Source organism: Podarcis liolepis (genome assembly GCF_965112155.1).
Source record: "Podarcis liolepis genome assembly, chromosome: 3".
Lineage (NCBI taxonomy): Eukaryota > Metazoa > Chordata > Lepidosauria > Squamata > Lacertidae > Podarcis > Podarcis liolepis.
The window spans coordinates 41,359,233-41,385,203 of record NC_139557.1 but is presented as its reverse complement, the minus strand read 5'-3'; positions in this window follow the sequence as shown (position 1 = coordinate 41,385,203).

The following is a 25,971-nucleotide window of genomic DNA, read 5'->3' as shown; positions in this document are numbered from 1 at the left end:
ATTGAAAAGCCAAGCCATGCCCCCTGCTTTTGAGATTATATATATATATATGTGTGTGTGTGTGTGTGTGTGTGTGTAGTTTTTGTTGTTTGAATGGTGCCACGGACACCCTGGGTGGGTTACACAGACCGCCCTGGGGTCCACACACCACCAACTTGAAACCACTGATATAGAGTATCTATATCTTTCATATTTCCTTTAGATTTCTTCACAGCCTGGCATTGGACAGTGGACAGAGGAGTCTTAGTTCATGACCTTTGATGTCTACTGAGTACTCCAACATTGTGGATTTGTGTCACATATCATCTACTTGGGTGTCAACTGGAAGAAACAATCCCCGCCCCCTCAAGGAGCACAATAAGCTGAAAATAGAGTTGCTATTCTGCATTAAACCCTTCATTATCTCCCCTGTTTACACAAGGGCTTCAAGCTGTTCTGTTTTTGGTAGGGTACAGTGTTTAGTGAGACAACTTCCTGCCATAGGAATCTCTCCCCACCCCCAGCACCGTTTGAATTGGTACATCCCAGACACAGTAGTTGGGTTTTTACTGCCTCATCAGCTCATCGTGACATCTTTTCCAAGACACCTGCTAGTCCAGGCTCAGAGATCAAAAGGAATGGTCACCTCATGGTCTCGTATTTAAAAACCAAGATAGATTTAGTGATGCCTTTTTAAAATATATGTCAGGGAATTATTTGTCTCTTTTTACAGCATGCAGAGAATAACCTAATTAGTCAACAAACTAAGTTGAATTCTTTGGCAAATATCTCCACTGACTCAGCTAAATAAACAGAATGTGTCTGAATTATGGCACCAGCGGCCATTACTTTATAAACCACTGACACCAATAAAGATAATTCATCTTTTTTGTTTTATTGTTGGCAGGCAGGAATTGAAAATGTGTGTGTGTGTGTGTACACACACAAACACTAAAAAGCCTAAAGATGAAATTCAAGCAAAAAACCAAAATACTGATCAAAGAATGAGTATAGGGAGTCAGTTGAGAATAAAACACAAGAAAGATAGTTGCCACAATCAATAGGTATCTACACAACCATTAAAATCAGGAAAGAAGCATAGAAATTCTTAAGAAACGTTCCCAGAATGTGGAAGCTAACATTAAAAAAGGTCAGTCTGACACCAGACCATACTAAGAATACTAAGCGCATAGAAACCTGAAATGAATGTATGATTCTTCAATGCCTTAATTATGGTAGTTGAGAGAGAGAGAGAGAGAGAGAGAGAGAGAGAGAGAGAGAGAGAGAGAGAGAATTGGGCATCCACATTGCTATCTGTGAGGAGGAAGAAAGAGAACTGGCACCAGTGAAAAAGAAATCAGGTGGATGTGGCAAATCAGGCACATCTGACATATTTATATTACATACTTGTAAGCTTCCAACCTGTTTATGAGAAACGAAAAGACCATTTGGAAGAGTCTATCAGGTGCAGCTGACTGATTAAAATACAAATGAGGAGGTAAAAAGATTTTTGTGTGTGTACCTAATCCATCATGCTGACAATACCACAACCTCCAACTCTTATCCAATTAGCACATAAAAGCACAGACGATTCTGACTGATTGAGGCTTACTACAGCTCTGAATTGTGGTGATAGGTGCTCATGCTGAACTCTCCCCTCCTTAATCACAAATGCATTTTTATCATGGTAGTTACTTCCTGGGTTTAGGGTTTTGAACAAAAGCTATCTGGGGTGGGGGGTGGGAATATGGAAATGATAATAGAGTCCATTACAAACATACAAGTTCCATTTAAGTCCTGAACCCTCTAAATTGTCATATAAATAGCAACCATTATCATCACCATGCACTTCTTAGAATTAAAAGACACCACACCTGTTGTCTTACATTGAGCTTGTTCTTTTTCTTTTTTTAGTTTTCCAAAATGGACTGCCATCCGGGGCGAACAAAGGCATTGTGACACCCGGGGCGGCAAACCACTATGTATGGCGCATGTGTGGCGTAGCTACATACAGTGCATGCGCCATACATAGCGACACTGCACATGCGCTGAACATAGCAGTTTGCTGGCAGCGTTGCTCGTGCTGGGATCCTCTGCTCATGGCTACAGCCACGAACGGAGGATTCTCCGTCCACGGCTGTAGCGGCGACGGAGGGATCCCACCACTGTCTGTATGGTGCTCGAGCGGTGCTGGCAGCAAACCACTATGTAGAGCTCATGTGCAACAGCATTACATACAGCGCATGCGACACTGCACATGCGCTGTACATAGCGGTTTGCCGTCAGCGCTGGGATCCTCTGCTCACGACTACAGACGCGGACACAGGATCCTCCACATGCAGTGCAATGGCTGCTCACACCACTGTGAGCCCCCGTGGGGTGCCTTCTTGTCACACCCCCCCCCCAGACATGGCACCCGGGGTGACCGCCTCCCCCCTGCCCCCGTTGCGACGCCACTGACTGGCATATGCCCAGACATTTTAGAGATTTCCACTGGGACACTGTTTTCGATGGCCGATTCCCAGCTATGCCCGGGCAACTGTATCTTACAACAACCCTGTAAGGCCAGCTATTATTACTAAGACAAGGATGACAGTAACCATTTGCTTGAGATAACTCATCAACTCTGATGAGTTATTAAATAATCTATTTAATAGTTCTGTGGAACTGCCTGTGGAACTGGGGCGTGGGCTATTTTTGGTTGAAAGCACCTTCATTCCAAACCAGTTGGGAGGAGAGCACTCTCCAGGCAACCTCCTTTTGATATATATCATGTAAGTAAAATACTAAGGCATCAAGCTTGAGCAAGCATGCTATTCGCAGGGTGAATGCTGCAACACTGCCTATTCCTTATCTAGACATGTTAGATGCATGGCACTATTGAGAAACTGCTACATTCTAATTGGATGACAGGAAGAGACTGCCAAGGTCTAATTGGGGAGGGGAGATAACTGTCAGTAATGACATTTCCAGATGATTACAAAGCTCAGGGACTAAATCCTAAGTGTAGCTGTGCCAGAGTGTGAGTCATGTAATCATATTAACCAGTCAAGAGTCTCTCTCTTTCTCCCTCTCTCTCTCCTATTATTTAATTTTCCAGTCAAACTCTCTGTGGTAATAAATTCCAAGAACAGTGTCAATACTCTACAAGATGATAGAAGGCCATGTCGATACAGCTGCCCGCGTAATATAGCTGTCAGTTATGAAAATGGCCGAGAGTATACTCTGCCTGTATTGTTAGTTATGGATCTTCAATTTTAAAACTTTGTGTTCCTCCCTGTGCAGGTCAAATTTGTTGGTTTTGAGAAGCTGTACAGGGCAGCTCTGGGGTGGTTGGGCAGCAGGAAAGCAGCAGCAGCAAGACGTTTCCTGGTACTGCAGCCCAGAAAGGAATCCAAAATGGCAGCAGAGTCAACGCTATTATTAGGGAGAAGATGCTGCCTCAGCTGATAGGTGCTGGGGTGTGTAGCAGTGGCAGGACACCTGAGATTGCCCCTGAACTCTGCCCCTGCCCCAAATTCCAGTGCTGTGTGCCCTGCAGCAGCCTGCCCTAAGTTTGTTGCTGCCCTCAGGTGCAATAGTGAATGTTGTTGTACCACTACTGCTGAAGCAAAATTCAACTCTTGTGTGGTGGACTTGTCTGTGTGGAATGAAGAGGCAGCATCGGTGTGACAGGATGAAGCTGATTATCAAGACCCTGTGTCACTCTGTTTACCTTTATTGTGAAGGAGAGGGGCGATGTGATTCTGTTAGTTCTCCTTGATCTAGGGCTTTTACATACCATTGACCATAGTAACCTCCTGGAACGGCTCTGTGGATTGGGAGCATTACAGTGTTTCCTTTCTTAACTGCAGAACCAGCTTCTATTCGGTGCCTTGCTGTGGGGTTCCATAGCATTCCGTTTTGTCTCCAGTGCATTTTACATATATATGAAGCCATTGGGAGCTGTGAAGTGGGGGTGTGGATGTCTGAGATGTTTTCCATTGCAATTGACAGATGGAAAAATACACTACACTTTGGAATGGATCCAGAATCCAGGCCTCGAAACAGCTAGCTTGGCGAAAAGAAGAATTTTGGTGGTGGTTTTTTATATTAAAAAGTCATTATAAGTTTATAAGAGATAATGTTTTAACAGAGATATTCCTGAGGTCCACTATAAGCCTCAAACTTCCATTAAAAGGAAAAAGCAGCAACTTTCAATGAAAAACCCAGCCTGAGTGGGGGAAAGCCCTGCTAGTTTAAGATCAGAATTAAGGCGATCTCATTTTGGCTCAAACTCCACAAAGCCAGAAAATTGGCAGCTAAGGCTGATGCCTTAACAGAAGTGCCCTGTGACCAGCAATTATATTGTGCGATGTCAGAAACTGAGCTGGCTTACAGCTTCCCCTCCATGTAGTCACACCTTTTTCTCATTCTCTAGCAATACAGTAAGGCTCAGATGGTTCATAAGGCAAGAGTGCATTTGAAATATATGACATGCCTGTATAAAATTTGCAAAGGCAACCTGTATCAATCTTCAGCCCTTTTTTTTAAAAAAAAAACTTGCTGTACAATGTTATTGGATAAGTTTGACATTTGCTGCCTTTGTAGACCTCATCAAATAGATCATGTGTGTTGTGTTTCAAGTTATGAGCTCAACGGGGCTTATTTTTAAACACAAATAGACTTTTGAGGCTTATAATGTTGGTGGAAGCTTTCCCCATCCCCACCATGCTAGTTGTTTTAACTAAGGGTAAGGTTTGAGCATTATAACTCTAGGTGTTACAGAATAATGCTTAGGAAAATATTACATTCTCTAGTATGTAGATCTAAACCTGCTAGGATAAAGTGCATCATTTGTAGAGTAAAACGAAAGGCCCACTGGTATGGCCTTCAGCTAAGATGACATGTAATGAGGGTTTACTGAAAAAGGAATACCTCAGAATTAGCTGGGGTGGAATCGACAAACATATTAAAAAATGCTGTGAAAATGCTTTTTAAAAGGTTTTTTAAAATACACCGAATTTGGCATAGCTCACTGTTGTCATCTAGTGTCACATTTGTATATTGCACTTTACAACACATTTAAAACGTTTCATTTGTAGCTGTATAGCTGAATTACTTCCTAGTATGAGTGAATAGTAGGGACGCAGGTGGCGCTGTGAGTTAAACCACAGAGCCTAGGACTTGCCGATCAGAAGGTCGGTGGTTCAAATCCCCGTGACAGGGTGAGCTCCCGTTGCTCGGTCCCTGCTCCTGCCAACCTAGCAATTGGAAAGCACGCCAAAGTGCAAGTAGATAAATAGGTACCGCTCCGGTGGGAAGGTAAACGGTGTTTCCGTGTGCTGCTCTGGTTCGCTAGAAGCGGCTTAGTCATGCTGGCCACATGACCCGGAAGCTCCCTCGGCCAGTAAAGTGAGATGAGCGCCGCAACCCCAGAGTCGGCCATGACTGGACCTAATGGTCAGGGGTCCCTTTACCTTTATGAGTGAATAGTGTATCAGAAGTTATTTTCAAAAAGAGTTAGTTTGCATCTAGGTCTACACAGGCAGTGGAGCGAGGTGGTGGAATGCTGAGGGGCTATTAGAGGACTGTGCTACTCTAGATAACAGCCCGGGGTGGGGGAGGGGGCGCACCATTTTTGAATGCTTTCCCATGCAAATAAGGAAGCAAGTACAGCAGAGACAAAGGTTCTAGCCCATCCCTGTTGTTTTATTTGCAATAGCTTTTTAACATACAGGCCTGTTCTTTAAAAAATGCCCCACTAAACTGCAGGTCCAGCATTTATCCAGTACACCCAGACCTCAGGTTGTCCAGAAATCAAATACCCCCTCTCTCCCCCTGCCCCCATCTCTTTCCATAATCCAGAAGCTGTTTACTGTGGAAAGGGGCACTAAGTTCTGGGGGTTTTGTTGACAGAGAAAGGAATGTGTTATGTGGGAAATGTATGCACTTCATACCTCAGAGTGTTAGGACAAATGTCGGTTTCTGGTGACATTAATTCTGATACTGAGAATGTTTTCTTTGTACTTGAGGCTTCCTCCTCCGGAATACGCCACTCTTCAAATAGAATCATGACTCTGTCAAGGTCTGGTATTTGCTCCCAGTGTGCAGATGTTACTGCAGGCTAGAATGCATAAGTCAGTGCTGAGAGTTAAGGATCAGTCAGAGATATCAGATCTATTTATTTTCAAGAAACCCCAGGATATCACAACACAGGTATCAGGTACAAAAGTGTATTCCCATACAGCAATATAAATAAACATAAAGCATTGGTCCCCTTATTAAAACAGAATGTACACTTGCTTGTTTCCTCCAGAGAGAGTTCTTCTAATATCCTCCTGAGGGAGATCTCACATTCAGCATTCAGACAGAATGTACTAAAAGCTGTTCACAATGCACTCTTATATATATTGAACTGGAGACCAGCCCATAGAAATCTCACAGCATAAGCAGATTTCATTTGCAATAACAACAACATACTGGGATTGCTTCTGCCATCATTGTATTTATCCTCTTTTCTGTAACATAGGTAAAGGACCCCTGACCATTAGGTCCAGTCGTGACCGACTCTGGGGTTGCGGCGCTCATCTCGCTTTATTGGCTGAGGGAGCCGGCATTTGTCTGTAGACAGCTTCCGGGTCATGTGGCCAGCATGACTAAGCCGCTTCTGGCGAACCAGAGCAGTGCACGGAAACGCCGTTTACCTTCCTGCCAGAGTGGTACCTATTTATCTACTTGCACTTTGACGTGCTTTTGAACTGCTAGGTTGGCAGGAGCAGGGACCGAGCAACGGGGAGCTCACTCCGTCGCGGGGATTTGAACCGCCAACCTTCTGATTGGCAAGTCCTAGGCTCTGTGTTTAACCCACAGTGCCACCCGCGTCCCTTAACATTCTAGCTCCCTTTTGGAAGTGATCACGATGGATCTATGTACATGCTTAAAAAGTTTTCTGAAAGGTACTTAGTTGATATATAAGCAAGTCCAACTCAATTTGGTTGAATAACTTGGATTTCAATTAAGGGCTGTTGAAGTCTTTCTCATGTAAGCTGCATTCAGCTGGACACTCTCCAGTGATTTCTACCAATTTTATTACAGCATAAGCTTTTGAGGACTAGAGGCACTTGGGGGTGTGGCCTCTACTCCACGGAAACTTGTGCCAAAATAAAAATTTCAGGTGCCACAAGACTCTTGGTTCATTCTACTGTCTCAGACTAGTAATACTAACCAGGGCTCCACAGAAGTGTGTCCCAGGCCATGCTTATACCCTAGTGGGTCACACAGACCCTATTTTTCCATGCATGCTTTTGTGTAAATTCCTCCACACATAAGCACTTTAAATGGAACTTGATCTCAATGTTTCCTGTCTACTCTACTCTATTTGCGTCATGTGCTACTGTCTCCTCCTCTCAGTTAGTACTTTCACAGCCTCCCAGAGTTCTGGAAACCTGGGGTTCATTGTGGGCATGCACAAAAGTTTTTTTTTAATCTGCTTTCTTCCCTGAGATAGACGTTTTCTGATATATCAGATTTGTACAAAATAGTAGCATATGTGTGTTCACCTTGCCCCACCTTGCCCCCCTGAGTTCCAGAAACTTGAAATACATCATAGACATGGATTTCTGGCCGTCACCCCCCCTCCCCTATTTTTGGAGATACTTTTTTCTGATACAGTAAAGGTAAAGGGACCCCTGACCATTAGGTCCAGTCGTGGCCGACTCTGGGGTTGCAGCGCTCATCTCGCTTTATTGGCTGAGGGAGCCAGCATATAGCTGGTCATGTGGCCAGCATGACTAAGCCGCAACTGCTAGGTTGGCAGGAGCAGGGACCCAGCAATGGGAGCTCACCCCGTCGCGGGGATTTGAACTGCCGACCTTCTGATCATCAAGTCAAGAGCAGGTTCAAAAACAAAAGCAAAAGTGTCTTGCCCCACCAGGAGTGTTTCAACAACAGAAATAAGAAGCATGGTGATAGATGGTGCTCACCAAAACATCACCACCCCTATTAAAAAAGACAACAAAAAACTATTCACATGATTTCTTAAGGAAATCAGCACTCAGTACTGATTTACTTCAGTACACCCACAGTTAATTAACATGATTTTATGTTGATTTTTAAAAACAGTTTAAACTGCTAGGTATACACAAGCCTGTTGAATTCTGTAGGCCTGGCTCCCAGGGAAGTGGGATTAGAATTGCATCCTAACCTGACCTTCCTCATGGAAATTCTCTAGTAAGTGTACTTACTGGATTGAAGTCTCAGTGCCGCTGAAATGCATGGGAACTCATTCTACTCAAATTCAAAAAAATTGGCTTACGTAGACAAAAGACCAGGTTGTCAAAGTAACAACAAAAAATCCCACTGCCACTTCTGTAAAGATGATATGAGCACACTAGTTTCCAGTTTCTTCCTATCATCAATAAAAAGGCCCCGCTGGCTAAATTCTATTGTCAATTCTGTTAGTGGAATCCAGTTATAAACTTTCCCCCTTCTTTGATGTCATCTGGGCCACCCCTGCTTTTATTCAATGGCACTGCAAAATAAATAAATGAATGAAAGAGCCTCTCCTCATGAGAAGTGAGTAATTCCACAGCCACTGTACAGAGCAGAAACACACTTCCAACCCCTTGAACCTCTAATTCCCATTCATTAAATGAGTCTGTTACCATATGGATGGTTCTCCCAGCATTCATTACTACAATTTTCTAAGAAGAGAAACCATCTTCCTCCTATTAACTCCATTTTCTCAACCTCTTCTGATGGGGAGAACCTATTTCAGCAATGCTGGACTTGGTCTATTTTTCACTTATAATTGTTTCTGAAATGTTAAATTAGCTTCCAGCAGCCCTGGAATTAATATATTAAATATATTTAAGTCTTGATGTCCCAGTGGAATTATCAGTGAAGGATGGCACTGAAAAGAATGCTAGAGCCATATCTCATTTCAAGCAGGGGCTAATTGAGGCATTAACATAATGGCACCCTGGACTGGATTCTCAGTCACGAGCCATGTGTTGTGGCTTGTCAGGTCACTATTTGTGGCTCCCTCCTTTCTACATTTGCAAGCAGAAAATAAAATGCTTATCAAGTCCTTGGGATAGCTTCTGCCAGCCTAGCAGCCTGAAAGCATACCAGTGTGAGTAGATAAATAGGTACTGCTGTGGTGGGAAGGTAAACGGCGTTTCTGTGCGCTCTGGCACTCGTCACGGTGTCCCATTGCACCAGAAGCGGTTTAGTCATGGTGGCCACATAACCCGGAAAGCTGTCTGTGGACAAACATCAGCTCCCTTGGCCTGAAAAGTGAGATAAGTGCCACACCCCATAGTTGCCTTTGACTGGGCACAACTGCCCAGGGATCCTTTACCTTTACCCTTGGAATGGAGGGTGTGACATGTTCAGCTTGATGGGTCACAAATTGTGCCAGTCCCACTATAGCAGGCATAGGCAAACTCGGCCCTCCAGATGTTTTGGGACTACAACTCCCATCATCCCTAGCTAACAGGACCAGTGGTCAGGGATGGTGGGAATTGTAGTCCCCAAACATCTGGAGGGCCGAGTTTGCCTATGTGTGATGGCCTGGGAATCTGATTCAGAAGCTGAACCTGAGGAGTCCCAGCCTGTACAGGAGTCCCCGCCCCCAGGGCCGGCTGAGCCGGGGCAGGGGCTTGAATCTGAAGGGCCTGCACCTGTGCCGGATCCTCAGGAGCAGGCACCAGATATATCCACTCTGGCTCCGGAGGTGATTGAGGACCCATTGCCTGCAGGTGTGCCTCTCCCAGCCCTGTCAGGGGAAGGTGAAGCTGCCCCTGGGTCCAGTAACCCTCCAGCCTCTCCTGAGCTGCAGAGGCTCAGGGCAGAGAGGCGGAGGGAACTAAGTTCTCTCAGGAGGAGTGCTCGCCTTAAGGCCAGGAGAGGCAGGTCACCTGAAGAAGAAGAAGAAGAAGAAGAAGAAGAAGAAGAAGAAGAAGAAGAGTAAGAGTTTGGATTTGATATCCCGCCTTTCACTCCCTTTAAGGAGTCTCAAAGCGGCTCACATTCTCCTTTCCCTTCCTCCCCCACAACAAAACACTCTGTGAGGTGAGTGGGGCTGAGAGACTTCAGAGAAGTGTGACTGGCCCAAGGTCACCCAGCAGCTGCATGTGGAGGAGCAGAGACGCGAACCCGGTTCCCCAGATTACAAGACTACTGCTCTTAACCACTACACCACACTGGCCGGGACCGCCCCTGGCCTCAGAGGAGATAAAGGCCAGTCAGCCCAGTCCCAGGTTGCGGGAGCAACGTCATTGGAAACCTGTTTCTGCCAGCACCCAGACCTGATCTTCCGGAGTTCCTGACCCCGCTTCACCCTTGGTGGACAGTCTCCAGACCCTCGACCCAGGACCGGACTCCGACCACGCCTCTCAGTCACCCCCCCCCCCGGGTCCAGCACACTATGCCTGCACTATAGCTTAGCTGGTGCTGCATTATGACAATTTAATAGCATAGCAAAGCAAAAACATTGTTTGACTCCTCTGAATCTGGCTTAGATTGTTACTCCTGCCATTGCTCATTTTCCATATTTCCCCTCCCCCATATTTTATTTTCAATTTTCAACAATTTAACATCCAAATTAATTACTTATTCATCCCTTCTAGAATTCCCCCCACCCTCAACCCTGCTCATTTTCTTCAGTTTGCAGATGCATGCCAAATGAGCTCTTTCCCAGGACAGGACCACCATTTGCAGGAGCTCAGCATCCAGAAGAGAAAACAGGATCAGGTCTAATGCTGAATTGCACCCAAAGCAAAGGTGATAATGGATCAGGAATGCCGACAGGTCATCAAAGCCTGGGAACCAGAATTCAAAGATGTCAGGATTTGGTCTCATCTCAAAGGAAAAATTCGCAGAGTATGGAAGACAGCCTTTTATGAACATTCAGATAATTTTCTGATAAACAGTTCCAGCCTTTGTTCAGGGGTGAGAAAGAAGTTGCTAATATTTGATGAGCTTCAGTGGTTTACTTTGTTTAGCGTGTACGGTAGGAATGATAAATACTTCGAATAGGCTAGGTCACTGGTTTTGAAGACCTGCTATCTAGGATGAATAAATAACAGCTGTAGGGCAAAAGTCCAAAAACAGATCTGTAAAAGCAGGCTGAGAAAGTCAGAGCTCACTGCGAGTTTGTTTGTTTGTTTAATTTCTATCCACCCTTCCTCCCAAAGGAGTCTGGACTGGAAAACAACAAAATAGCAAAACAATTAAATTAAACATAAAATACCAACCTATTTAAGACATTAAAAAAAAAAAAAGTAGCTGCCTTCTGTTATGACTTTTTAAAGCCTGCTGAAACCATGTATATTCCCTCAGGCTTATGCAGGCAATTAAGACTCTATCTTTTCATAAAAATTAGCTGATTTCTGATTTTTACATAGTTTTTATTGGAAGGGTTTTATGTAAAACAGTTGTAAATCACTTGATGTTTTTGATGAATAGCAGTATATAAACATTTTGTACAAACAAACAAACAAACAAACAAATAAATAAATAAATAGCACTCCTAAAAACTTAAGTCACACACTCTTCCTTTCATAAACTTTTCTCTCTGATATTTATAATTCGATAATCATGTAAATATGCATGTTGCTGTGAAAAATGTGAGCTCCTTTTTGAGCCATTTCCATTCACATCAAATTTCTTTGTGTCCTCATTTGGCCTCATAATGGAACTGCTTGATTTGAGTTTGATTTCTGCCAGTTTGGGTCTCTCCTTTGTGGCTTTCATAAAATATTATATGGTTTTTTTTTCCATTCCCCCCCCTTTTTATTTTCTTGCACCTTATGCAAACATGTGTTGTATTGTATGCACACTTTTTTTTTTGCATCTGTTTGATCTTTGGGCATTGAGCATTTGTTCTTGACAGCAATGAAATTTAAGATTCATTGCTCCTAAGAGTATTACTCCCAGTTGTATTACGTATCAATGTAAACTTTTTATTGAGTAAAAAAAGAGCCTATGAAGTTCAGCTGGAAACAGAAATCAATTAAAACAAAATGGCATTATAAAAGCAAAAGGCAACAAAAGAAAACAAGGGAATAAGTGTGAAAGTTTTTAGCACAAAGTACTAATACACAGGGTCAGCTTGTACTTTGGAGAAGAAAAGCTTCAATTAGGTAATCAAAGGATATCAAGGAAAGGAGAAAATTAAAGGGGTGACAAGGAAGGGAGGGTGGTGTTAATAAAATAGACTTATGTGAGCTGATGTAAAATTGAGTGGAGCAGTACAAGTGGAACAAAATTGGAGAAATGAAGGAAATCAGTCTTCTTTACCATGTATGTGCATGCTTTAATTTGCCTTATTCAGTGTCCTTAATTATCATAATCAATGCTCTTAAGTCCCAGTACCAAATACAGTATATGTACCCAACAAATAATCAACAGTAATCCAAATGTTTCTATCTTCCAAAATATTACAAATTTTCTATTACTCTCTCTGTGTGGGAAAGTGTGTGAGAGAGATATCTCACTCTACAAAGTGCACATACTCAATAATTCAATGAATTTCATCATGAACCCGAAATTCTGGAGGAAACCTATTCACTGAAAAATCAAATGAACTGAAAAATTATGGGCTTCTCAGCAGGGATTTGAAGCAGCACTAATCAAAGGTATAGTTCCTGGCAAGCTTTCTTCATGTGTCACACACACACATATAATCTTTTAACAGCTTTGCTTCTCTTTTCTGAATTATCTGTGATGAAAAGTGGTATATCTGTATTCCTAAAATGTAGCCACTCAGAAGTGGACACAATAATCTGGGCTGAGAACAGTTGCGCTGTTACTACCTCCTATGTGCAGCATACAATGCTTCTCATAATGTAGCCTCAAATGGTATATCATCTGCAGCTTCCAGTATACTTTTATGAAATATACATGAGCCTGAAATCTCCCTGCCTTTCCAAATGCCTAACGGCAAAAAAGAAAAAAAAGGGGGGGATCTCCCTCCTTCCAAAATGTCATTGGATGAATTTATGGTGATTCAGAGTGATTGTCATAAAATGGTAAGACAAAATATCCAGAAACAGATGGCAGATAAAACACTTTAGCCACTTTATTAGTACTGTATGTCCTCAGTGTTTTGTAACAGAAAGAAATACATGAAGCTCAACTGCCTATAGCAAGGTAAGCTTGTCCAGGTTATCGTAACCTTTTTGCAGGTTGTCTCAATGTATCATGTTATAGGATGAGATGTCAACCACTAAGTTTAAATGTGTCATTGATCATTATCTGATGCCTCAGCTGCCTATTACCTTGGATTACAATAAAAAAGTAGGATTTATGTAATTTACATAGATCAGTATACTGGGCACTGAAAGCAGTCCAAAATGAAAATGTCCACATATTTATGGATCATGGAAGATAATGAAATTTAAAGTCACTTCCAGGTGACATTTTAAAGGATCATTTGTTCTGGTTTGTTTATGGGGATATCAGTTGACTCTTTATTGAGCATTATTCTCATTCATTTGCAGGATAGACAATGCTGTGGGATAGACAATGTTGCATTACATAAATGTTAATCAACACTGTCCACTGCATTTTCCTGTTGCTTTCCGTATAGCAAGAAATTCCAATTTGGAGGGGAATTTGCTGATTTAGACTTGCGAATGAATTTCTTTCCAGAAATGATAGCCATCAGTTCTTGCAACTAAAATCACCTAATATTTGTCTTCCTATGTAACCTGCACAACTCCCAGTACAAAAGTGTTACGGCTGCAAACAGTAGACAGTTGCAGTGTAAGTAAGTATAATGTCTGCTTGCAGATCAGCTTGGAACACGCAGGGAATGAAAAACTGCCCATTTAGACTTTTGGAAAAGATGTTGATCGATGAAATTGATCCTTGTTTTGAGTGATTGTCCCACCCAGGGAGATACTTTGAATTAAAACTGGTGCAAGAGGTTCAGATGAAAACCCTATATGTTGTGAAACATATACTTTCCTAAGCATAAAACTTTCTGTTGTACTTTTTTCTGTACTGCTGATAAACTAACATCAGTTCATCTAGGGCAGGGGTCTGCAACCTTTAAGACAAAAAGAGCCACTTGGACCCGTTTCCGAAGAAAAAAAAACTGGGAGCCGCAAAACTCGCCGTTATAAAAATAACTTTTTTGTCACTTTTTATTATTATTTCTTTGTTTGACCCCTCAGAATTACTCCTCCTCATAGAAATAAACGTTAAATTAACAAGTTACCTTTTTTTGTGTGTGTGTTCTTCACTCCCCTTCAAAACAGTGACCAGCTTACATGCCTCCTTTCAATGCAGTGACCAGCGTACATGCACCTTACAATGTAGCGGGCAGGCGGGCGGGAAGGTGACGTCGGGACAGTGCGTGACTAACGCACACACTGCCCCCATGCGAAGTCACAGCCAGTACAGCACCTACCACAGTGGGGAGTGTCGGGGCGCACAATGCGCCTCCTCACCTCGCTAGTATCCGCCCCGGAGCCGCAGCAAAGGTATAAAAGAGCCACATGCGGCTCCGGAGCCGCGGGTTGCTGACCCCTGATCTAGGGGATTGTTCCAAAAGGAGAAAACCACTCCTCATGTCTACGTGCAGTTTGTATTACCCAGGTGCAAATGAATAAGCCCTAGCTACAATTTCTGTATTTCTGTCCCTTTTCTTGAAAGATGCTGATTGCACACTTAAGGTTTCTGCTGAAGATGATGACAGTTGTCCCACGGTTGGAGAATCTGTGTGATTGTGTTAAAATGTTTGTTTTTAAGAAGTGTGTTGAGAATGTATGTCATGCTGGCTTCTGGTTACTTAGGCTGCAATCCAATGCCTATTCCCCTGGGAGAAAGCCTCATTGAACTCTGCAGAACTTATCTCTGAGTAGAAGTGGGTAGAAGTGCACTCTCGGTGGATCTCAGATAAGGGCCATTTGAAGGGCAACAATTCCTCTATTTTCATTGTTAATGAAATTTAATCTACAGTGGTACCTTGGGTTACATACGCTTCAGGTTACTTACGCTTCAGGTTACACACTCCGCTAACCCAGAAATAGTGCTTCAAGTTAAGAACTTTGCTTCAGGATAAAAACAGAAATTGGGCTCTGGCGGCGCGGCAGCAGCAGGAGGCCCCATTAGCTAAAGTGGTGCTTCAGGTTAAGAACAGTTTCAGGTTAAGAACGGACCTCTGGAACGAATTAAGTACTTAACCTGAGGTACCACTGTACATTGATAAAGGCATGACTGGAGATTTCTGTAGGGCTGCACCAAGATATTTTGTTGCTTGCAGCAAACGACAAAGCGTCACCAACATCCCCTCATTTCACCTCCAGAAGACAACCAGATGGGAAGTGCAATCTTTAAAAAAAAACAAAAAAAAAACAAAAAATGGTGATGGGACAGTGTCGTTCAGTACACCTGAAGGCAGCAGACTAGCTTAGGAGGTATGGCGTATTGTCTTCTTTATGCAGTTCTAGATTTCCCTGCCATGTAAAAATTTTCATCCTTATTATATTTCGAAGAATAATTTATCTTATGTAGAAAAATGGAAGGGACATCTGCAGACTGATGCAGGAAGGCATGGAACAGAATATGGCTGTAAACTTCTCAAATCTTCATCCTTGAATATTAGAGCACTTATTTTAAAATTAGAATCAAGGTGTTGTCTAACATCCAATCAAATTTCACTTATCAGCAAGCCATTCATGAAGCTAGAAAATATGTGGCAAAACAGGCACCATATATGCAGTGCTGGTAGGCTGTCCTAAGATACAGAAGTAAATTTGGCTAGTTTTTGTTTTGGGTTGAACTGTAAACTGTAATGTATTGCTTATTTATTATGTATACTTCGGAGTTGGTTGATGTACTTGCAAGTACCTTGAAATTTCCCCCTCTTCAGCAAGGAAATGGTTTGTCTGCACTGATATTACTTCTCCAGTGCTCCACGGACAAGCAGAAACAAAGTGCACTTACCGTATTTTTCGCTCTATAAGACGCACCAGACCACAAGACGCACCTAGTTTTTGGAGGAGGAAAACAAGAAAAAAAATATTCTGAATCTCAGAAGCCAGAACAGTGAGAGGGATCGCTGCGCAGTGAAAGCAGCAATCCCTCTCGCTGCTCTGGCTTCTGTGATAGCTGTGCAGCCTGCATTCGCTCCATAAGAAGCACACACATTTCCCCTTACTTTTTAGGAGGGAAAAAGTGAGTCTTATAGAGCCAAAAATATGGTATATTTCAGCATGGCCATGTCAGGTTTGATAAAAGAAAGTGGAAGAGGTTATTCCAGTGATGGACAAACTTGGCCCTCCAGGTGTTTGGGGACTACAATTCCCATCATTCCTGACCACTGGTCCTGTTAGCTAGGGATGATGGGAGTTGTAGTCCCTCCCAGCTGGAGGGCCAAATGAAGAACCTGTCCTCACAATTCTGGCACAAAAACCTCTGCATGTATACTAAAAGCAAAAGGATGAAGTTGTGTGTGTGTGATTGGTTTACATTTATGAATACATTTCAATCCCACCTTTTCTACGATGAGCTCAAGGTGATGTACATACATCTCCTTCTCCCTATTTTATCCTCACAGCAACGACCCTGTGAGTTAAGTTAGTCTGAAAGTGAGTGATTGGCCCACGATTGCCTAGTCAGCTTCATGGCTGAGTGGGATTTCAACCCTGGTCTTCCAGGTCCTAGTCCAGCACTCTAACACACACAACTTCATCCTTTTGCTTTAGTTTGGCTTATCCGGAGTACTTATCTGGACTAGGAGGTAGTTTCTTTTGGGGTTTGTAAAACATCCTTGCGCAGTGCCATCTAGTGGTTTCATGCTTATAGAGGTAAAAGCACAGAAACTGTAGCAACTAGAACCACTAGCAAGCACAGCTGACACGGCTCAAGTTGAAACTGGAAACACATCTGTTCAATCTTCAGTAAAGATAAGTAAATAGTAAGAGTAATCTGGCTCTTGCACAATGAGTTTTGAACTTTCTTACCATTTGCAGATTTCTAAACTACTGAAAAATATTATGTACACAGTACGCATAAATAATTTGGAAGGATCCTAAGTTGTTAGGCATAGCCCATTAAGTGTTCGTGGGGAAAGTACAGTATTTGGCTAATAAAAGCAATGGATTGTTACAACTAGCTATGACCTAGTAAGGGGAAAATATTTAGCAGCTATCCAGAGCCAGTATATAGTTTGGGGCAATCTTGCAAAGTAAAATATAAAATTCAAACCACTTTGATTATATCATATTTAAAATTGGATTTACCCACCTGGATGTGGTCAAGGAGACCATGTCTTTTTGTCAAAATGACCCCATATTTAAAGGATTATTTTTAGCATCTGTTGGGGTTTAGAGGGGGTGTTCATTTCAGTAGTGTGTTAAGACTGTCTGATGAACAGTTTTAATGATGATGCCTAACCTCATCCATAAATGCACTATATGTTGTTTGGATTGTCACTTTGCAGCTGTATTAGGGTCTCTTTGCCTCTGCATTTCCCTGCAGCAGGTTTAATTAACCAACAGGTTAAATTATGGTTAGCTTTGCTTTCCCCCCCTTTTTTAGTTAAGTGCACTGATTACTTTAAGCTGGTGATACAAAAAACAATTGAATCATGATATTGCAGTTAGTGAGCCTAGAGCATTTCCAGGAATGTAACCTCTAAGATGTGGCCCTGTTATATATGAATGAATGGATATGGTCATAGTGGGTATACCACAATAAGTCATAGCCCTCCCTAAATATCCTGGGCTTGGTAGTTTGCTGTGGTTGCTAGGAATTGTATCACTGTGGGGCTATCTAATAACTCGGCACCCATCACAAACTGCAGTTCCCAGGGTTCTTTGGAAGACTGTCAATGTGGTACAAGCAGTGGAGGTTCATATCTTAGGACTACTCCATCATATGAAGTTTAAAGCTGGGGGTGGGGATAAAAGTTTTCCCCAAAATAATAAAAGCACACGATTTCTGATCCTTGCATGCTCCCTAGCAGTACATTTGAACTGCTTCAGACATTTATGCCTATCTCCCATTCTCTGGCCAATCACTTCTTTCCACTGCTCAGCCAATCCCAAGGTAAAGCTATTGCTATGGCCTGGAGTCCTTCCCACCCATCTCCATTAAGAAAAACACATCATGTAGCAACTGCTAGGGCACTCCTATTTACTTCTGCTGTTTTTAAAACCTTAATTTGAATCCATATAGGCAATCCAACCTATGAGAGCACAGGAGCTATCAAGCAGCCACCCAAACCTGCTCCCCAAATGCCTGAGCTTTTGACCCCAACGCCCTGGCAATTTGGCAAGCCAATTGCAGTCATTCTTCCATTCTGAGAATGCTCATAAATATTTCTTTGCAAAGCGGCCTACTGAGTTGGATTGCAACTCCCATCATCCCTGATCATTGGCTGGGGCTAAAGAGAGCTGAATATTTGGAGGTTTGGGGAGGCTGGCTTAGAGGATGATGAAAGTTCTGGGTAGTCTGTAATTCTAGGTTGCTTTTTATTTTGCCCTGCTCTCCCAGCACATACTACTTTTTCTTCTTCTAATTCAGAGTACAGTAGCTTGAACGTAATTCCTCCCCTTTTTCCTACTCTTCCAGCGAATGACTAGTACTAGGTGTTCTGCGACAATTGTTGCTTTTCTCTCTGCTGCCCACAGAAGACTTCGCTGTTTTTCAAAGGGATTTCTCAGCATAAAATATCATTAACTGCTGGGTATTTTACTTTTCTGTTATCCCTGGTATATGAAACTATGCATCTTTCCTTGAATCGGATGCCTTTAAGTTTTCACTTTTTAATCCCCGGGGGTTCTTTGTATTTGCTATATCACTGAAAAAGAGTGTGCTGCTGGTGGTGGAGAGAATATTATTTTTTCACAGATTGCTCCTTGAGATTGGATTTACACATTTTAGCTATTTATAAAGCTGGCCAAGCAGGATCAGCAGCCTTAGAAGTAGCGTCCATAAAGATCTTGCTCAGACTCAGCTTTTTGGAGACACACATTACCTCCTAGTACCGTGGTGACCACCTGAGTTCTTGTTTTACACTGGCCGTCCTGATCCTGCAAATGTGGCTTTGATGCTATGGGGGGGTGTCGTCATGAAAACACAAGTATCAGATATTCTGGTATCAGACTTATCCACACACACCCCTTTAGTTGTATCAGAGTAAGGGCAGGAGCTCCCACCCTCACCTAATTTGGCTTGATGAGGTTGGCAAGTAATCAAATCTGATTGGTTATGTGTTGTCACCAAAAAGCCAGATCAGACTGAGGGCAATGTTTCCCACTGCTGGTAAGGAGCGAGAACACTCCAGCCATACTTGCAACCCCTTGGCCCTCCCCCCCAAAAAAAATCCAAAAGAAGAGGGAGTGTTCTTTAAATTCCTCTATTTGGGCTCTCCATTGAGAATTACTAATATTTTCTGATATTCATTAGGAGGTCCTAATGAAAATGTCTATTCTTTTCTGAATGCAGTTGCAGCGGACTTTGTGAGTGTGCACCCTAGGAGATGCAGATAAAGGCGGGACCTGCAACGAAGTGTATTGTGCACTGTTTCAGCCAGCCATGCCCTCCTCCATGACATAGGCATGTGCATGAGGTTTGAAAGGTGTGTCCAGGCACACTCTAATGTTGTTGTTTTCAAAAAACAGTGGTCATGGTGAGGAGGAAAGAGTATGGAGCAGCAACCCAACTCCCTTAGCTGCCATGACTGACAAGGAAGCAGCAGTGAGAGAGAGACAACAGTGGAAGGGAGGAGATGTGGGCAGAAGAAAAATACTGGAAAGGACCAGCAGTTTCTGCCGGCATCTGTTTCTGGAAGTGTCTGTGGGTTGATTGGTTCCAGTGGCAGCGCTGGAGCCAATCAGCCCACAGCTGCTTCCAGAAACAGATGCTGGCAGAACTGTGGGTCCACTGCAGCCTTTTTCTTCTGCCTCTGTCTGCCTCAATCTCAGACCACCATCTTAGAGTTTTATTACTGCAAGGACTCAAAATCATTCAGCCTGAGCATAAGTTTTCAGTGCTAGGGTTCAACTATGTGTAACTTCTCCAACTATTCTTTAGTATATTAAAATGCATCAAAGGTTTGTCTCTCTCAATCAGTGTAAGATGCTTCTAGAAATATTTGTTGCCCAGGTATCTCATTTTCTAGAAATTACCGTAAATTTCGCTCCATAACACGCAGATTTTTCCTCCTAGAAAGTAAGGGGAAATGTCTGTGCGTGTTATGGAGCGAATGCCTACAGATGGCGGGGGAATCTGCTGCAGTCGTGAGCAGTTCGTGGCTCGCTTTGAAACAGCAAAGCGGGTGTAAGCGGCTCCTGTCAGCTAGCGGAGCCGGGGAGGAGGGAGAGAAGCAGAGCGGGAGTTGGCTGCTTTAAAACAACCCCTGCTCTTTGTCCCTGCCTGCAGTTTTTTGCTGTCCGAATTTGGATTAGCCACTGTAGGGGCTGTGTGTGTGTGTGCTTGAGCTATCGTTCTCCTCCTCCTGCTTCCCCTTCACTCTCCCAGCGCCCCTGCGACTTTAGAATTGACACTCTGTGTGTCTCTCTCTGTGTGTGTGAGGGTTCCTTCTCCTTCTCTTGCTTCCCGTTCACTCTCCCTGCGCTCTCCCTGCGCCCCTGCGACTTTAGAATCGACACTCTGTGTGTGTGTCTGTGTGTGTGTGTGTGAGGGCTCCTTCTCCTCTTGCTTCCCGTTCACTCTCCCTGCGACTTTAGAATCCACACTCTGTGTGTCTGTGTGTGTGTGAGGGCTCCTTCTCCTCTTGCTTCCCGTTCACTCTCCCTGCGACTTTAGAATCCACACTCTGTGTCTCTCTCTGTGTGTGTGAGGGCTCCTTCTCCTCTTGCTTCCCCTTCACTCTCCCTGCGACTTTAGAATTGACACTCTGTGTGTCTCTGTGTGTGTGAGGGCTCCTTTTCCTCTTGCTTCCCATTCACTCTCCCTGCGCCCCTGCGCTCTCCCAGCGCCCCTGCGACTTTAGAATTGACACTCTGTGTGTCTCTCTGTGTGTGAGGGATCGTTCTCCTTCTCTTGCTTCCCATTCACTCCCCCAGCGCCCCTGCGACTTCCAGCGCCCTGCGACTTTAGGGCCAGTTCTATCTGTGTGTGTGTTTTGACCTCACTGCGCTTGTTGGGGGAGAGTGTTGGTCGCACTTTTTCTTGATTTGTCTCAGAGTGGTTACTATCGTGGTTTCCTTGCTGGGGAGGAGGGAAAGACGCAGAGCCTGCTTGTTCTAAAGGAGCAAAGCCGGAGAGGAGCCTCTCCTGCATTATTAGCAGCATCCTTCTCCACACCCCCCACGTGTGCTCCTTGTCCCTTGAGTGCTTTTTCTTTCCTCCCCACTTAAAACGTGGTTACAAAGCACGGATCCACATGGATCCTCAGGATTTTTGCACTGGGTCACCCCAAATTCACCATCAGATCACATAGCATGTCGATGGCTACAGCCTGCACAAAAAACACACATGCACCCACTGTTTCATGGGGCCGCAATGGTGCAAAAACGTGGTTACAAAGCATGGATCTGTGGAATTTGATTTATTGGCGCGACCCCCGCTAATTGATTTGCGATCCTCAATTAGCTCTTTACTGCCCGGCACACTTCTCCTGCCGCACGCTCTGCTCCGAGCTCTCAGTCACGCCGAGATAACACAGCGGTGTAAAACTGTCACGTAGCTTGGCTTCCAGACAAACACACAGAGAGTCCAGGTTTGTCTATTTACAGCCGTTTATTCCGACATTTCTCAGGAAAATCCAGGACTATTTGCAGCCATGACAAAACTGCATCCTTTCCCCTCAAAGCACAGAGTGGGACTGGCAAACTCTTCCCAAGCTCCTCCCAAGCTTCCAAAACTGACGTCAGAATGGTGTGGCATCATGGGAACAACTTAACTCGTTAAGTTCCAGCTCCAACACCCCCCCTTGCTGCACCTTCTGACATGACCCTTTTGAGTTCAACACCTTCCCCTTTGCCTTGTGCCCCTTCCCGGCATCTTTCCCAGGCACCTGTTGAACCCCTTCAACATTCCCAGAATCACACTGTGCGAATTTTGCCCACGCACTTGTCGCTTGGTACCTTTCAGGTGGAATGCCCTTTGTTGTGCGACTAGACCTTCTGGGCATAAACTCAGATGTTACCTCTGACTCACTGCCACCAGGAACTGTGTCCTCCGCCTCACGGGATTCCCCTTCTGACTTAAAGCGTTTTCGAATCCTCTCCATTACACTCACAGGAGAACTAGGCTCGCTTTTGGGTGTTCTCTTAACATCCTGTGGAGAAACTACCGATACCTCCTCCTGTTCCTCCTGTTCCTGACTTTGATCAGTTACCTGATCGTCATCATCGGACTCAGCCTCTCTTTCCTCCCCCTCAGAATCTTCCTGTTCTGAGTCAGAGAGACACTCTGAGAGAACATCACGCTTGACAGCAGTCTTTGACTTTTTATCCTGCTCATAGAACTCCGCGTGCTTGCTGATCAGTAACTTACTCTGATCACCTGATGGAAACGCAAACCTCCATGCACTCGCTGTTGGCTCATACCCACAGAAAATCATTTTCCGGAACTTGGATCCATCTGGCCCCTGCAAAGCAGCAGGTACTGACACAGATGCATGTGACCCGAACATACGCAAAAAATGAATCTGGGGTTTCCTGCCATGCAACAACCTAAACGGTGTGTCACCTACCATTGAATTGTAGGTCCGATTCCAGGTGAAGCTTACATACTTGATTGCCTCCAGCCAAAACCTTGGAGGTAACCCAGAATCTTTCAGCAACACCTGTGCAGTTTTAACCAGAGCCTGACACCTGATCTCTGACACTCCTCTCTGATTGGGTGAAGTCACTGTGTGACGTATCCCTTTCTTGCGAAAGAACTTCTGCAAAGCAGAACCTGTAAACTCAGCTCCTCTGTCACTTGTGACAGCTTGCACTCTGGTGGAAAACCTTATTGCTACCTCCTCAATCCAATGTTTGATCAGCTGTGCTGCATCATCCTTGGATTTGAGACCGTGTGTCCAGGAATTCTGTGTAAAATCCTCCTGCATCGTAAGCAGATACCTTGACCCTCCCAGACTTGGTTCCTTTACAGGACCCCACAAATCTATGTGAATTTGTTCAAAAGGTTTTGTTGTTATCCTCTCTACTTTTGGATAACTGCATCCTTTTACCTTTGCCAGTTTGCAAGTTTCACAACTTACAGCATGTCCACATTCTGAGATCTTACAACCTTTGGTAACTTCAGGTAGCACCTGTAGTTGTTCCAAACAACCATGAGCTGTTCGTGTATGCCAAGTATGGACACATGAATCATGATTGGGAATTGTAGCACGCAGTGCTTGTGCTTTCTCAACCTTCCCATCACCCTCCAGAGGCGTTTTAAGAATGAAGAGATCATTCTGCCCCTTTTTAACCTTGGCAAGCATCCTCCCTCCTTTGGAGATTGTGCACACATCATCCTGAAAACAAACCGTAAATCCCATTTTCAGTAAATAAGGCACAGATAAAAGACAGTGGTGCATCCCAGGAACAGTACAACACTCCAACGTTTCCTGTAAAATAGACATAAAGAGATTTGTAACGTTAGTCACATATTTTTTCTGTCCATTTGCAAACAGTACAGTTTTCCCAACCCGAATTGCCTTGCAGTTCCACCTCTCAACAGCAGGTGTCTCTGGAATCAAATTGCAATTAGCTGCAGAGTCAATAACAAAACTTAGCTCTGAGCTTGTGTCACAGCTGTCTTCAGACAAAGCCAGACTAGCTGTTATCTGATACGTCTCCTCACGTTGTTTTCCACGTCCTTCTCTTGCGTTCCCACGCTGGCCTCCTCTGCCAGACTGGTTCCCATGGAAACCCGACTGATTTCCATGATAGGTGTCCTTGAAGCCTTCCTGTCCAGCTGCCCTCGCTTTCTGTGGGCAGTCTCTTTTGAAATGACTGTGGGATCCACACACGTAGCACCGACGAGTGGAAAAAGCCTGAACAAAGCTCTCATCTGGCCTGGCCCCCCCCCTTTTTCCCGGTGGAGCTCCCTGCGCCAGACTTGCTCTCCCTGAGGCGCCTCTCCTGTTCGTCAGCCAAGCGTCCTGTGACGTACGCCAGAGTCAGATCCTGCGGACTCATAGACTCCAAAGTTAGACATAAATTGTTATAACTTTTGTCCAGAGAGCTTAGCAAAATATAAACCTTCAACTCATCTGTAAAGTTCACCTGCAACAGCCGCAGTTCATTAAACACAGAGAGCATCTCTGTAACATGCTGTCTTATGTCCCCACCTGGACGCAGCTTCATCTCAAACAAACGCCTGGTGGTGTGGATTTTAGCACCAGCCGTGGTCCTGTGGTGCACTCTTTCAAGAGCAGCATAAGCGTCATGCGCAGTGTCCAAACCCTCCACATGGGGCAACTCTGAACCCTCCAAACTGAGCACTATAGCTCCCAGGGCTTTCTGGTTTCTCCTCTGCGAAGCATGCGCATCTGCAATTGCTGCAGCTGCAGCTCCGGCGGCTGGTTGAGGCAGTGGAGGCCTTAAGACCGCGTCCCACAGACCCTTAGCTACCAGCCAGGCCTTCAGCTTTCTGCTCCATTCCGCCCAATTCTGGCCGTTTAACTTTTCGAAAGGCACGGAGAATGAATCATGGCCGTCCGCCATCTCCTTCCGTTCTCCCAAGGGGCCCCAAGCTGTACTTACAAACGCACCAGCTCCTCTGGCTTCCCTCCCTGGAGAAACGATACCTTGCTGCTCTCAGCTCTCAGCAACACAGGCAAATCTCTGCGTTTTTCAGCTTGCTTGCTTGCTTGCTTCCGCCTCCTACCGTGCCTCCTGCTCGAAACCGCAGACTTCAAAGCTCCGGCAGCCTCCTCCCGTGACGGTTTTACGATCGATGATTTAGGTTACCCATAACCTGTGGAATTTGATTTATTGGCGCGACCCCCGCTAATTGATTTGCGATCCTCAATTAGCTCTTTACTGCCCGGCACACTTCTCCTGCCGCACGCTCTGCTCCGAGCTCTCAGTCACGCCGAGATAACACAGCGGTGTAAAACTGTCACGTAGCTTGGCTTCCAGACAAACACACAGAGAGTCCAGGTTTGTCTATTTACAGCCGTTTATTCCGACATTTCTCAGGAAAATCCAGGACTATTTGCAGCCATGACAAAACTGCATCCTTTCCCCTCAAAGCACAGAGTGGGACTGGCAAACTCTTCCCAAGCTCCTCCCAAGCTTCCAAAAATGACGTCAGAATGGTGTGGCATCATGGGAACAACTTAACTCGTTAAGTTCCAGCTCCAACAGGATCCACATGGATCCTCAGGATTTTTGCATTGGGCTACTCCAAACTCACTGTCAGATCACATGTCTGTGGCCACAGCATGAACCACAAAAATCATACACCCACTGTTTCGTTTAGAATATTTTTTTCTTGTTTTCCTCCTCTAAAAACTATGTGCGTGTTATGGTCAGGTGTGTGTTATAGAGCGAAAAATACGGTAGGTACTGACCAAGCTCAATAAAGTGCTTGCACTAGCTTTCTGCTGGTCAGCAGATTAGCAGTACAGTGGTACCTCTAGTTACGAACTTAATTCATTCCGGAGGTCCATTCTTAACCTGAAACTGTTCTTAACTAGAAGCATGCTTTCGCTAATGGGGCCTCTTGCTGCCGCTAAGCTGCTAGCACACGATTTCCATTCTCATCCTGGGGTAAAGTTCTCAAGGTAACTCTTCCAGGTTAGCGGAGTTTGTAAGCTGAAGCTTTTGTATCCTGAGGCATTTGTAACTCAAGGTACCACTGTACTGCTATCCTGTTGATCAGTGGTCCTATCCCCACCAACAGCCACCACCAATGAGCTAAGCCAGACAGCAAGCTCTGACCTGGAGTCCATCACATTTTGTTGAACCTTCTGGTGATGATGCCAAATTAGCTGCCTTCAAAACAATGATTTCCACATCCCTCTGGACATCAGTCTTCTGGAAAACAAGTCATTCACCAATCACCATCCCTTTAGCAGCCTTT